Source organism: Camelus bactrianus, chromosome 29 (genome assembly GCF_048773025.1).
Source record: "Camelus bactrianus isolate YW-2024 breed Bactrian camel chromosome 29, ASM4877302v1, whole genome shotgun sequence".
In the NCBI taxonomy this organism is placed as follows: Eukaryota; Metazoa; Chordata; class Mammalia; order Artiodactyla; family Camelidae; genus Camelus; species Camelus bactrianus.
This window is the reverse complement of record NC_133567.1, coordinates 25,880,033-25,892,420: the sequence shown is the minus strand read 5'-3', so window position 1 is coordinate 25,892,420 and position 12,388 is coordinate 25,880,033. Positions and strand designations below refer to the sequence as shown.

General features: G+C 36.0%; 1 long non-coding RNA gene across 1 annotated transcript in view; it reads left to right on the top strand.

The window, feature by feature from the left end:
* The window catches only part of LOC141575547 (uncharacterized), a 43,048-nt gene that overhangs the window by 952 nt on the left and 29,708 nt on the right, over positions 1 to 12,388 (top strand). The gene's annotated exons all lie outside the window — the stretch shown is intronic.

The window sequence follows — 12,388 nt, the reverse complement described above, 5'->3', positions numbered from 1 at the left end:
TCTGTCTCTCTGAGTTCTTTACTTAGCTGTCAAAGTTGGGGTAAAGTTATTTATTTTAGAAATGAAAGTAAACATCAGTTTTAGTTTTTTGCAAAATGGGGATAGTAACAGGTAACCATACAAGGTTGTGTAGGTACTATGCGAGATAACATTTAAAGTGCCTTACACCGTGCTTGGTGTGGTTCTGAGCAGTTGGTACGTGATAGCTGTGTTCTGGGAAAAGCCTGGCACTTTTATAAATGGGTGGAGTGAGGATTCTTTCATCAGTACTGCTTGGGATTGAATTGGGACTCTCCAGCTTACCAAGTTGTGGATAATTTTTTTCAGCTTTCTAAGAAGGCTGGTGTCCTTGTCTGAAGTGAGGAATGGTAGGTAGCGCCGACCCCATGGGGTTGCTGGGGTGACTAAAGGTAACAACAGGATGTACTGCATAGTAAGTGCTCACTAAAATGAGCTCTAATTAGTGCTGTGGAAGGAATGTGCAAACTCTGGGAAATGTAAATAGGCTTTTGAGGTAATATAGTGACTCCAGTCTCTTAACTTAAAGGTTGATTTGGAAGTTGAGGGAAGAAGTTGCAGTTTTGTGATTTAGATTAAAGCCTGGTACTGTTTATGAAGGCTTCAGTGGAAGGTGAAAACCAGATTTCTTTATTCTAAGAACCCTTTGCTCTCATTTCAAACCTTTATTTATTCTAGCCCTTCCTGATGCAGAAGCTTCTCTTAAATACGATACCTTTCCTCTCACTTTGCTGCTGGCTTGCCCAGATGGGATACTTTCAAGTGAAAAGTAAATTTTACTTCCAAGCCTAGATAGAGGGTTGTTATTGGATTAGGTGAAGCACCGGAGAGCCTTGTTTTCTAGGCATCCACTTCCAGCCTTGCTTATGTGGGGAAAGGATTTTTCTTCTTATGCCCAGATTGCTGTCCTGATGTGGTGGTCAGTCACCCGAAGCTCACCTGGCCTGGCAGCCGGCAGGTGGGGCTGAGTGCTGGGTCCTGCCAGCCTGAGGGTCTCTGCTGTAGAGGAGGCAGAGGAAATGGAACAGACTTGAGTGACTCTTGCTGTCAAAGGTTACATGAGGCACAATGGCTTATACCTATTTGGGAGTTTTAAAAAAGTTTAGCTTTTCATATTTTCAGTTTTATCTTGGTAAGTATGCCTCATCAAAGGACCATTTCAATTTTTTGTCCGAATATCCTTGTTGAAAGTTGTTCAGTCTCAGGGCAAGTGGGTACAGCTCAGTGTTCAAGTGCGTGCTTAGCCAGAGGTTGAACCCAGGACCTGTATTAAATAAAAAAAATTTTAAAAAAAAGAAAGAAAAAAGAAAATTGTTCAGTATCAGAGGGCTTTTGACACTTGGTAAGTCACCTAATTTTGCTTTGCCTCAACTTGGAAAAATGTTTCTAAACTAGTCCTATTCCATACAAAATTAAAGTGTTTTAAGTTATAAAAGCAATACAGATTGCTGTAAATGTAAAAAAAATTCAGAAGTATAATGTGTATGGTGAATAGTAAGTCATTGCCTTCCCCAGTGTCCCTTCCTCTTGGCAACTTGGTGTAACTGGTTAGGGTGAGTTCTTTTATACCTTTTTCCTTGCACACGTCACTTGCATGTGAGTATTTTTGTTATATTTGGTTTTGCAAAAATGGGCTTATACTATACATGTTATTCTGTAATTGTTTTTATATCTTCCTATATGAGTATATAACAGATCTATGTCATTCTGTGATGCCTTTAGCAAGATTTTATTAGCATTCAGTATGCTGTTGTCTCTACCACTAAATGATTTATGTTGGGCACCACTGATGTTTCTTTAGCTTTAAGTTATGGCAGATTTGTAGAGACCTCGCTTAGCAGTGTTTAGCATTCAGCAGGTATTCAGTAAGTGTTAATTTATTTAAATATCTAGCACTGCCAGGTGGTGAGTAGTCCCAGTCATCTGTAACATTTACAGTAGTTTCTCATAAACCCTATAGATTATTATTACCACTACTGTGAATGAAATCTGGTTGCATGGAATTGCTATTAAAAGGTAAGCTGTGAGAGGTGAGGAAGGAATATCCCGGGCTATGGCTGCTTCTGAAGAAGTGAATGTTATTCTTGGGATCCCTGGTAGCATTTATTAGAAAGGTTAATTTGGGACAGACTTTTGAAGGCAATGACCCCAGCAGATGCTTAGGGTCAGAATATGTGGTTTATAAAGGATTTTTAAACACCATATTTAGGTATTTAAATGGCACATTATGTTTTTAAAGTTTCATAATCATTAGTTATTTCTTATAACATCCCTTTGCGGCGGGTCAGGAGCATTTTTCCTTTTTTATGGTTGAAAAAGCAGGTGCAGAGATGTTGAGTGATTTGCCCACAGGCACACATTAAACCGATGGCAGAATCTGCTCTCTTGTTCGTAAACTGAACCACGCGCCTCTCTGGGAGTTATAAGTGAGTAATAAAGTTGTCGCCATTTAGGGACCTTTTGATGGCTTCCTGGGATAGTGAGTGTAGTTAAGAAACTGTTTACCTAATTTCTTTTTTGAAAGGAGCAGTTTTAAAGCTAGAATTTATTTGCATCATGATATTAAATATTTTAGAGAAATTTATCTTCTTCTCTTAAAAAATGAAGAAATTATATGAAAATGTATTAAAACAAAATACAGTGGATGTAGTTTTTCTGGGAGAAGCTTTACTAGCTTGTAAATCAGTATTGTAAATTACAGGAAGACAGTACAAGGCTTTGAAGATACTTTAAAGTAGGAGAAAAATGAATCATTAGGTTATATTTTCACAAGTAATTTTGAATTGAAAAACTATAGCTCATAGAGCCAGAAGAGATTTTCAAAGATCATTTGTGAATTTAATTTTTTCTGGTGGGGCGAGGTAATTAGATTTACTTACTTATCTGTTGTTAGAGGAGGTACTGGGGATTGAACCCAGGACCTCATACATGCTAAACATGTGCTCTACCACTTGAGCTATACCCTTCCCTCCCTTGCACTTGTGAATTTAGCCACCAAGTATACTGCCAGGTGACAACATGGAAGGTTATCTAGTCTGAAAAAGTATCTACTTTTTTAATACAATCTGGGTGGCATTCCTTTAGTTATAAGTTTATTTGTTTGAAACATTCTCTACTTACTTGTTGGGACTTGATTCTATTATTATTCTGTAGATTGCTGTCATATTTTTAAAGGATATTTTAAAATTCAGGATCAATTGCTATGTAATTTTTTTTAGGAGTCACGAATCTATTATGTAAGCGTATGCAAGTTGAATTTTGAGGCATTAAATAGGACACTGGTTTTACATCAGCAAGTCATTGCTAGAGTTTACTACTCATTCCTTATGTTCTTCACAAAACTAGTTAGCAAATTCTTGCAGAACGGTGGCAGATTTAGGCTGTGTATTTGTTTCATACTGCTGCTGTAACAAGTTGCCACAAATTTAGTGGCTTAAAACAACACAAACTTATTATTTCACAGTTGTAGTTGTCAGAAGTCTGCAGTGGGTCTCTCTGAACTGAATTCCTTGTGCAGGCCTCAGAGGAGGACGTTGCCTTGCCTGCTCCAGCCTCTAGAGGCTGTCCACACGCTGCTCGTGGTCTCTCCTCCATCTGCAAAGCCAGCAGCTTAGTGTGTGCAGATGTCTCTGGCTTTGACACTACCTCTCCTGCCTCCCTCTTTCACTTATATTAGGACTCTGATCTCACTGGGCCCATCCAAACAATCCGGTATAATCTTCCCATTTCAGGGTCAGTTGATTAATAACCTTAATTCCATCTGCAACCTTAATTCCCTTTTGCTATGTAACAACAATTTCACAGATTCTGGGGACTAGGATACAGTCATCTTCGGGGAGGCCATTATTCTGCCTGCCACAGCCTCTAGTTTAGCAAAATCATTTAGCCTTTTAGACTTTTCGGTAAAATGAGATTAATATTTACTCTTTACCACAAAGGAGTTTTATGAAAATATAAATCACATGCCAATGCAGACAGACCATGCATAGAACACACTCAGAGATATTAACTGATGCCTTCTGATTGATCTTATCTGTTAGTTTGATGCTTGGGGATAGGCGTCTTCAGGGTAACATGTGAGTGGGTTTGGTAAACTCCAGTCCAAATATCTGGGCTTAAATTTGGCCTCTGGAAGGAGAAAAAGATATCAGTGACTCAGGCGCTTTCCAGAGAGTGAGGCTTCTTTGCTGTTGTTTACTTTTTATTTGACTCTTATAAAGGTTTTTGCCTTAGAATTCAGCCTTTCCAGACCTTTGCTTGTTGAGGAGAGTGATAATTTATAGCACAGTGTTGAATAAAATAGATGAGTTCTTAACTTTGGTTTGTTTTATGGTTTGAATCTGTTTTAGTCTCAAAGATACGACACATTTTAGGCAGTAGGCTTTTCTACTTTTGTGATTTTTCTAAAAACTATTATAACAATAATTAAGGAAGGGCCTTGAGTAATTGCAGTTTTAAACCTCAGTGGCTTATGATTGATTCCTTTATATGTGCCTAGATGGTATCTTTTTTGAAGTTAACTTGGAGAATTGCTGTTTTTAGTGTTGTCATTGCCTAATTTTTCTTTGAATCTTTAAATTCTCAAAATTATGCTGGGAGGCAAGTCATAGAGTGAAGCAGTAGATAGTGGAAATGGCTGTGAGAAAACCCTTCCAAAGGGAATCTTAGGGGGAGATGTATGTCTTCTTTAGTATTCATGTCTGCAGGTTAAAGTGTGAGCTATGTAAAACATTTCTCTGTGAACATCTTGTAGCTGTTATTGATGGAAAGAGAGGTCTGCTAATTCTGTCTTATTACAAACCTGTTTCAAGTAAGTAAGTGATTGAAAGTTTTTCACTATTGTGCTTGGAAAAAAATTGTTTCTTTCTAGATTGCATTATCACATATTTCTTTGCACACATAACTGCTGACTGAATATGACTGAAGTTAGGATGCGCCTAAAGATTGAGTTGTCACCACTGGTTTGATTCCTGTAGCAGGAAGGATTCTCTGACTCTAGGATGTCTTTCCCAATTCCAGCCCTTCTCTCTTTGTTCGGTCACTGTTCTCTACCTGTTTCTAGTGCCCCCATAACACTCTGATGACAGGCGGTAAATACTGGACAGCAGTGTATTTTCATACATGCATCAGTACAAAGTCTGTTTCACAAGGTTCTGTCTACCCTGAGTTGTAAATTTATGCTCTCAAAGTTTGTTCTATGTATATCAGATATTTTGTCTGTTTCTTAGAATGTAGATACCTTAATGATTGGGTTTGATAGTTCATATGGTACTGTATTTAAATTATCTAACTTTAAAAAAATTAAATATTGGTACCTCATTTTAAAGGAGGTGATAAGTTCAAGTACCATGCTTCATTGTCACACTTCATCAGAGGTCTATTAGAGGCAAAAGAGCGCATATTTCAGGATGTGTGTTACGTGCCTCCCCCATCACCCTGATGGTATGGAAACTGGGATGAATTTGGTTAGGTTTAAATCATGCTCTGCCTCTTAACCAGTTGCATGACCTTAGGCAGTTTATTTCTTTGAGCCTTATTTCATTGTTTTGTTATAAATTAAATAAGGTGACATAAAATACTTATACTATGTTTAGTTTATAAGAGCCAAAAAATAATAACCGTAACATATTGTAGAGTAGGGAGAAGGCCACTTTTACTACATGTCTTCAAATTACTGATTGCTAGTGGTTTAGAACAAGTACTTAATACATTCAGTGTGCGTTGCATTATGATAAAATAAACTGAGTGCTTATTACCTGTGCGCCTAATTATTGGAAGTCAAATTCATATAGTTTTGATTACTCTTTGTTCTTGGAGCCCTAATTTTTTTTTCTTTCCTTGTTCATTTTATCCCCTATAGTGTTTAATAAAAAAAAAAATAAAAAGGTAACTGGGAATTTCCTGCTGGGAAATCTCTGTTTGGGGGGCAATGTCATTAATAATTTAGGAATATAAATTTAGGATGAGATATAGTAGAACCACGGTGGTTAAGAATACTTGCAAACCAGACGCATTCTAACCCTGGAACCTGGCACTTACCGGTTTGGGCAAATAACTTAAGCCTCTCTGATACTTAATTTAAAATTTCCAAAATGAGGATAATGGTAAAACTTACCTCCTACTTTGGAGGTATTGAATGAGATAATCCACGTGAAGCAATTAGGATGGTGTCTAATGTTGGTGAACGATGGTTGTTAACTGTTGTTACTGATAATGAGAAATGGGAGAAGGGATGAGTAGTAGGCAGACCGCCATGTGGGTGTGTTGTTAAGAGCAGCTTTGTCAGTAGGAGTACGGTGTGAGCCGTGTAAACTTTAAGTTTCCTAGTAGCTGCATTAAAAAAGTAAAATTCACTTTGATAATATTCTGTTTAACCTTGTGTGTCCACAGTGCTGTGATTTTAACATGTAGTCAATGTAAAATTATTAATGAGATAGTTTAGATTCCTTTTTCACACTGTCTGAAATCTGATGTGTATTTTACACCTATAGTAATCTTAATTTGGACTAAATTTTCCTTGGAGATAACTTGATCTGTATTTAGAGTTCATAAAATTTACAGGTGAAAAAGTAGATTTTCATGTCTAGGTTGTTCTAAACACACATAAAAGTTTTCTAATAACCAAATTGAATATTAGTTTTTAAGTTAAAATTAATTAAAGTTAAATAAAATAAAAAATTCAGCCCTTCTGTAGTAGCTACACTTCAGGCAGTCAGGTTTGGAGGCTCCCCACCCCCCTCTGCCCCGTGTGCCTGTGCCCACCCACCCTGGGTTCTTTCATTTACTTCTGGTGCTTGGGATTTTGTACTTTGTGTATGTTCATTCTTCTTGTTTAAATAAGATCTTGCTGTCTTTATTTAAGTAACTCCATACTGTTATTGAATTCTCAAGTTTCTTGATGTGTACATATGGAGAATAAAATTTTTTAAAATTTAGCTTCCTGTGTATTATTAGGTGTTTTTCTTTGATGGTGTTGTATTTTAAAAGTTAATTTTTCCAACAGTTAAAAAGTTTTTGTTTAAAAATACTCTTGTTAAAATCCATCTGAATATTCCATAGATATTATGTTATGCTAGGTACCTTTTTTGTTGTCATTAATATTACAGTAAGATAACTAAACTTCACATATATAACCTATTTATCTCTTATCTCATTTGACTTAGGTAATGAATTTTTTTTAGGTGGGGAGGTAATTAGGTTTGTTTGTTTATTTATTTATTTAATGGAAGTACTGGGGACTGAACCCAGGACCCTGTGCATGCTAAGCATGCGCTCTACCACTTGAGCTGTAACTTCCCCCTAGGTAATCAATTTTTTGACTTGACTGTTGATATCTAGTTTATTTTTACACTTGGATCTTTTTTGAGGGTACTTTTAAAAGGAAAATTCAACATTTTAGTGATTTAATATGATAAAACTTCTGGTTTTGTTTTAAATTTTAGGGTCTATTTTCTTAATTGTATAATATTTATATTTAAATTGAAACAAAAACTTGGAGACCAAAGTATACTCCAGGTAGTCTGTACACATGTAAGAAAATATAAGTGAAATTTCTGCATAAACAATTTAAACCAAAGCCCTGTAGGTTAGTTTTGCTTTAGAAATGTTTAAAACAAGGGTATGAATGGAGGGAGGAAGGACACCATCACTGAAGAATAACACTTATTTAAAATGTATTGTGGCTATCCTTCCTTTCTCCTGCAAGGCATCTTTAACGTAGAACAAACTATAGTAAGAATAATAGTAAAAAAAAAAAATGACAGCCAATGTTTACTGAGTTATTTATATATATATATATTATATATTATATATATATAAAAATGTCTTCTAAGCACACGTATCTCATTTAATCTTCATGACAGCACTATGAGAGATACTATTAGCCCTGTTTATAGATAAGGAATATGAGGCTTAGAGAAAGTAGTGGAGTGTAGGTTCCTTCTAGAGTAGTTAAAAGATACCTAATAAAGCCATTTTCTTTTCTGCTCCCAGAAACTTTGTATCATACATTTAAAAAGTCAGGGACCCTGAAGACCCTTCCTGCTGGTCCTAAAAGAAGCCTCAGAATTCTTTGCAAAATAGTGCTTTAGGCAGCAACCACCCATGGATAAGAATTGTGAATTCAAACTGGTGTAGACCAGCCCCTTCTCTTGGATCTCTTGACTCATAATCCAGTATCCCAGAGAACTGCTCTATTTCTAAACCAGCACCAGGATTCAGATTTCCTCAGATGGCAAAGTTAAATAGTGATATAAGCAAGAAGCGGTTTTTCCTATGAGTAAAGAACTCCTTGTTGTATTATTATCCTGTGTTCGTTTTTGACGAGGCTGAACTCTCAGCATTTGTTATTGTTATTAGGATGCTAGACCTTGGAGGATTTTAAAAACATACAGTTTATCCCCTGGTTTTTCACATTAAATCTCCTTAATTGTATATGAACTTAAAATCGGTTCAGACTTTAAGACGACTCTGGAAAGTACAATGAGAGGCTTAATAAGACTGCAGTTTTTAATGAATGAAATGCCTGTGTACAGATCGAAGCTAGCTTTTTTTTAAGTGGCCTCTCAGCCACAATCTTTTTTTTTTTTTTGGTGGGAGAGGTAATTAGGTTTATTTGTTTGTTCTTAGAAGAGGTACTGGGGCTTGAACCCAGGACCTCATACATGCTAAGCATGCACTCTACCACTTGAGCTATACCCCCCACTTGAAGCCAGCTTTTTATGGCAAACATTAACAGTGTGGTTTAGTTCCCCCACTCCATGTCCCTCCAGTTATAACTTAAATTGCCATGATGGCTTATTAGCTGTGATTAAGTGTTGGTGAAACAAACATAGGGCCCTAATTATGTACAATGAAGATCTCAAATGAAAAGAAGCTGTATATTATCTAAGCACCAATCTGCTAAACAGATGTTTAGCCAGCCTAGTTAGGCACAGTGACTATTTATAATGCAGGTATTATATATATATATATTTAATACGATATAGTAACTCACTTTTAGGAACATTATAAAGTTTTTTTAAGTTTTGGAAAATTCATTGATATTCAAATATGGGGACTCAGAAATAGATTAGAGATGAATACACTTGAGGGTAACAAACATGCTGGTGATAACAGCTTTAAAACTTTATTATGGAAATTTAAAGCGTGCAAAAATGAAGTTCAGTGAATATTCTTATACTTAGCAGTTAGCTTCAACGCTTGTCCACATTTTGCCATTCGTGTATGTTTCACCCTGCAGCTCCTTCTCTCCCCTCCTGCTCCCTATGTCACATTTTAAAGCAAATTCCAGATATCATTTCACACATAAGCACCATGCTGTTGTTACAACTAATAATACTGGCAGTAATTCCTTAATGCCATCCTATAGTTAGATAGTTAGAAATGCTCACATTTCTCTGTCTCAAAAATGTTTTTTACAATTGAATTGAATTGTTAGGATCCATTAGGATCATGTTGCAATCAAAAGATATGTCTCTTAAGCTGAGTTTCTTCTGTAAAATCTTCTCCCTTTTCATGCCATTTATTTGGTGAAGGAATCATGTCATTTAACCTGTATAATTTCCCACATTCTGTATTGGACTCATTAAACCTTTTTGGTTTTGATTAACCTTTGTATTTCCTATAAACTGGTGATTAGTTCTAGAGGCTTTTTTAGTGAGCGTACTTCATAAGGAGGTGCTATATTGTTCCCCCACGTATCATCAGGAGGCAGGTTATGTGAGGCTGATTCATTTTTAGTATTGCTATGATTGGTCAGTGGTTTTAGGTGTTGTCAGCCTTCTGTCAGTTATAAACTTCCTATCTACTTTCACCCAGTGGTTTTCAGAACTAATGATTGTTGCCTGATCCATTATATAAGGATTTCAGAATGGTTTTCTAATTATAGCACTCCTACTACTTTTATTAGTTGAAATTCTTTTATGTATTTGGTGACTCTAAAATACAGAAATGCAGGATAAATGATTATTTACTCTCTCACCTTGCTGGTTTTTAGAATAATGAGTTGGTCCTCTACGAACTTCCTAAAATGACCAATGAATTTTTTTTTTGTTTTTTAAGCATCGAAAATTTTTATGTGTTCTATGTGTTTTAATCTATTGTGGTTGCTGTTTTTGATATTTTAATTATCTGATCTTTGGCCATTTGGAGTCCCTTCAGACGGATTCCTGTGTTCCTTTGCATATGATCCCATTAGTTCCTGATAATTTCCTTACTTTCTGGCACAAGAATTCTCAGGTTCATGTTGTACATTTCCTGCCCCAGACCTGGCATCAGCTACTTCTTCATGGAGCCCTGGTGTTCTCAAGTGGGAGGTGGTTTTTAGAGATCACATCTAGGATATAAGGGATGTTAACTGCTCCTGGTTTTGTTACTGTTTCTAGGCTTTTTTAGTGTTTAGACCCAGGAAATAAGGTCATTTTTGTTTGTTTTTAAAGAGAAAAATGAATGATGACTTTATACTAATATTTTCAATTCCCATGAAAAATTAAGAGTTTTGATTTAACTTATTTTATATTTGTACCTTTTAAACTTCATGCTAAAAATCTTTTATGCTAAGAATATTCCTGACAATGTTAACATACGTTATATATGACATATCTGTTTTGAAATAACAATACCAGTCTTATTAGTCACAATAAGACTAATTAATGCAATTCAAGATTTGTGTTTCTTTTTGTCCTTAGGCTGCATTCCACTATAGATAGAAGAACAGAATACTTATTTAAAATTGACTTGAAATAATTGTTCCTGTGTGCTTATCCTAACAACTTGATAAACAAGTCATTTAGTTCAGTTTGTTCTTGATTTTTAGGGATTACTCTTTTTTCCTTTTTAATTTTTTGGTGTGAAGTATTTACATTGTTTCAAAATGTTGAGAGTATTTTTTTTAAAAAGTCACTGGTTGGCATATCATCATTCTCCCCATTTTCTATCACTAAAGAAATGAAGTATTATTTTACCATGTGTTTTAATTTAAAATTTAATTTATGCTTGTATGAGTTTTTAAGGTTCAAGTTTAAAAGTCCAGTATAAATTTTCCAAGTCACCAGATGGTTGCTAGATGGCAGTAAATAGTTCTTGTTTATATATTGCTTTTTAGAATTTCACATATTTTACTGGATTTTGAAAATAATGCATGTCATAAAAGGCAGATGGAAATGTAATTGCTTAAAAGTTGTGACTGTGATATCTGCAGATAGTAAATAATTCTGTCCCCCCATCAGTTACCTCTTTAAAGATGTTGTTCAGGCTGATACATTGAAATTATGACATAGGGTCAAACTTCCAGATTATGTGGCTCAAATTTGCCAGACTAGGCACTTTCCTAGTGGAGGAGAAAGATGGAATCTTTCCCTAACAGTTTTTTGTATGTATCATTTGCTTGATGCCTAGCTACCATGGAAATAGATGTTAAAATCAACTCTTGAGTAGGTAGGTGGTGACAAACTGGTGGTACTGCTGTATTGGGTTGCTAGACTTTATTTGCCCTATTTTCCTCTCATTGTCTCCCCTACCCCCCCCCCCCCCAGCCGCAGTATCTCTGCTTTTTAGAATATTCTGTGTGGTGCCTTACCTAGATTTGGGTACTGGTTTGCCTTTGCTTATATTTGTACTATTTAGAGAAGCAAGATGATTTACTTCACAGGTTATTGGATTAACTTGTTTTTTATTTTTTAAGTCAAATCTTACTGGTTTAATATAGTTAAGGGGTATAGACTTGTATATTAAGGTCTTGTTTTCTCTGTTTTTAAAGTAGCTTTATTGAGGTAGGCACAGTAGTTGTTGATGCTTCCTGGAGAAGGTCTGGAGAACCTGTAGCAAGTGACTGTCTCTGGGGGGAAGTACAGAGAATGTTTAGTGTCTGCTTTGTGCCACTGTCATGCTTCCTAGTTTTGCTGGCATGTACTGCTTTATTAAGTGTGAAAGTTCTCTACTTCTGAAAAGTTGTTAGTGATCAGTAATTCAGATGTAAGAAAATCTAAGGGGGGAAACATGGAAATCTCTCTTATAGTGTATGTATTTTGATTCTGACATTTAATTGGGAGATGTTGCTTCTTAGTTCCTGTACTTAGATACTCAGGATAACACTAGCATGCCTCAGTGTCATGAGATTAACTGGGCTGATGTTACTGAATGGTGCCTGGCATGTGGCGGGTGAGGAGTGGAGTAGGAGCTGGTCTTTGTAGAGCCTGGCTTTTTGCTACCCTGCAGGTTTCAGGAGGGTCAGCATAGCCACACAGGTATGAGGAGTGTAATGTGGAGTCTCAGAAGAGCTGTCTTCATTTGAGCCCACAGCCTTCCCTTGGACAGGTCTTCCTGACTGCTTAGTTTTACTTCAGCTTTTCTTCCCTAAAGTATATTTTCA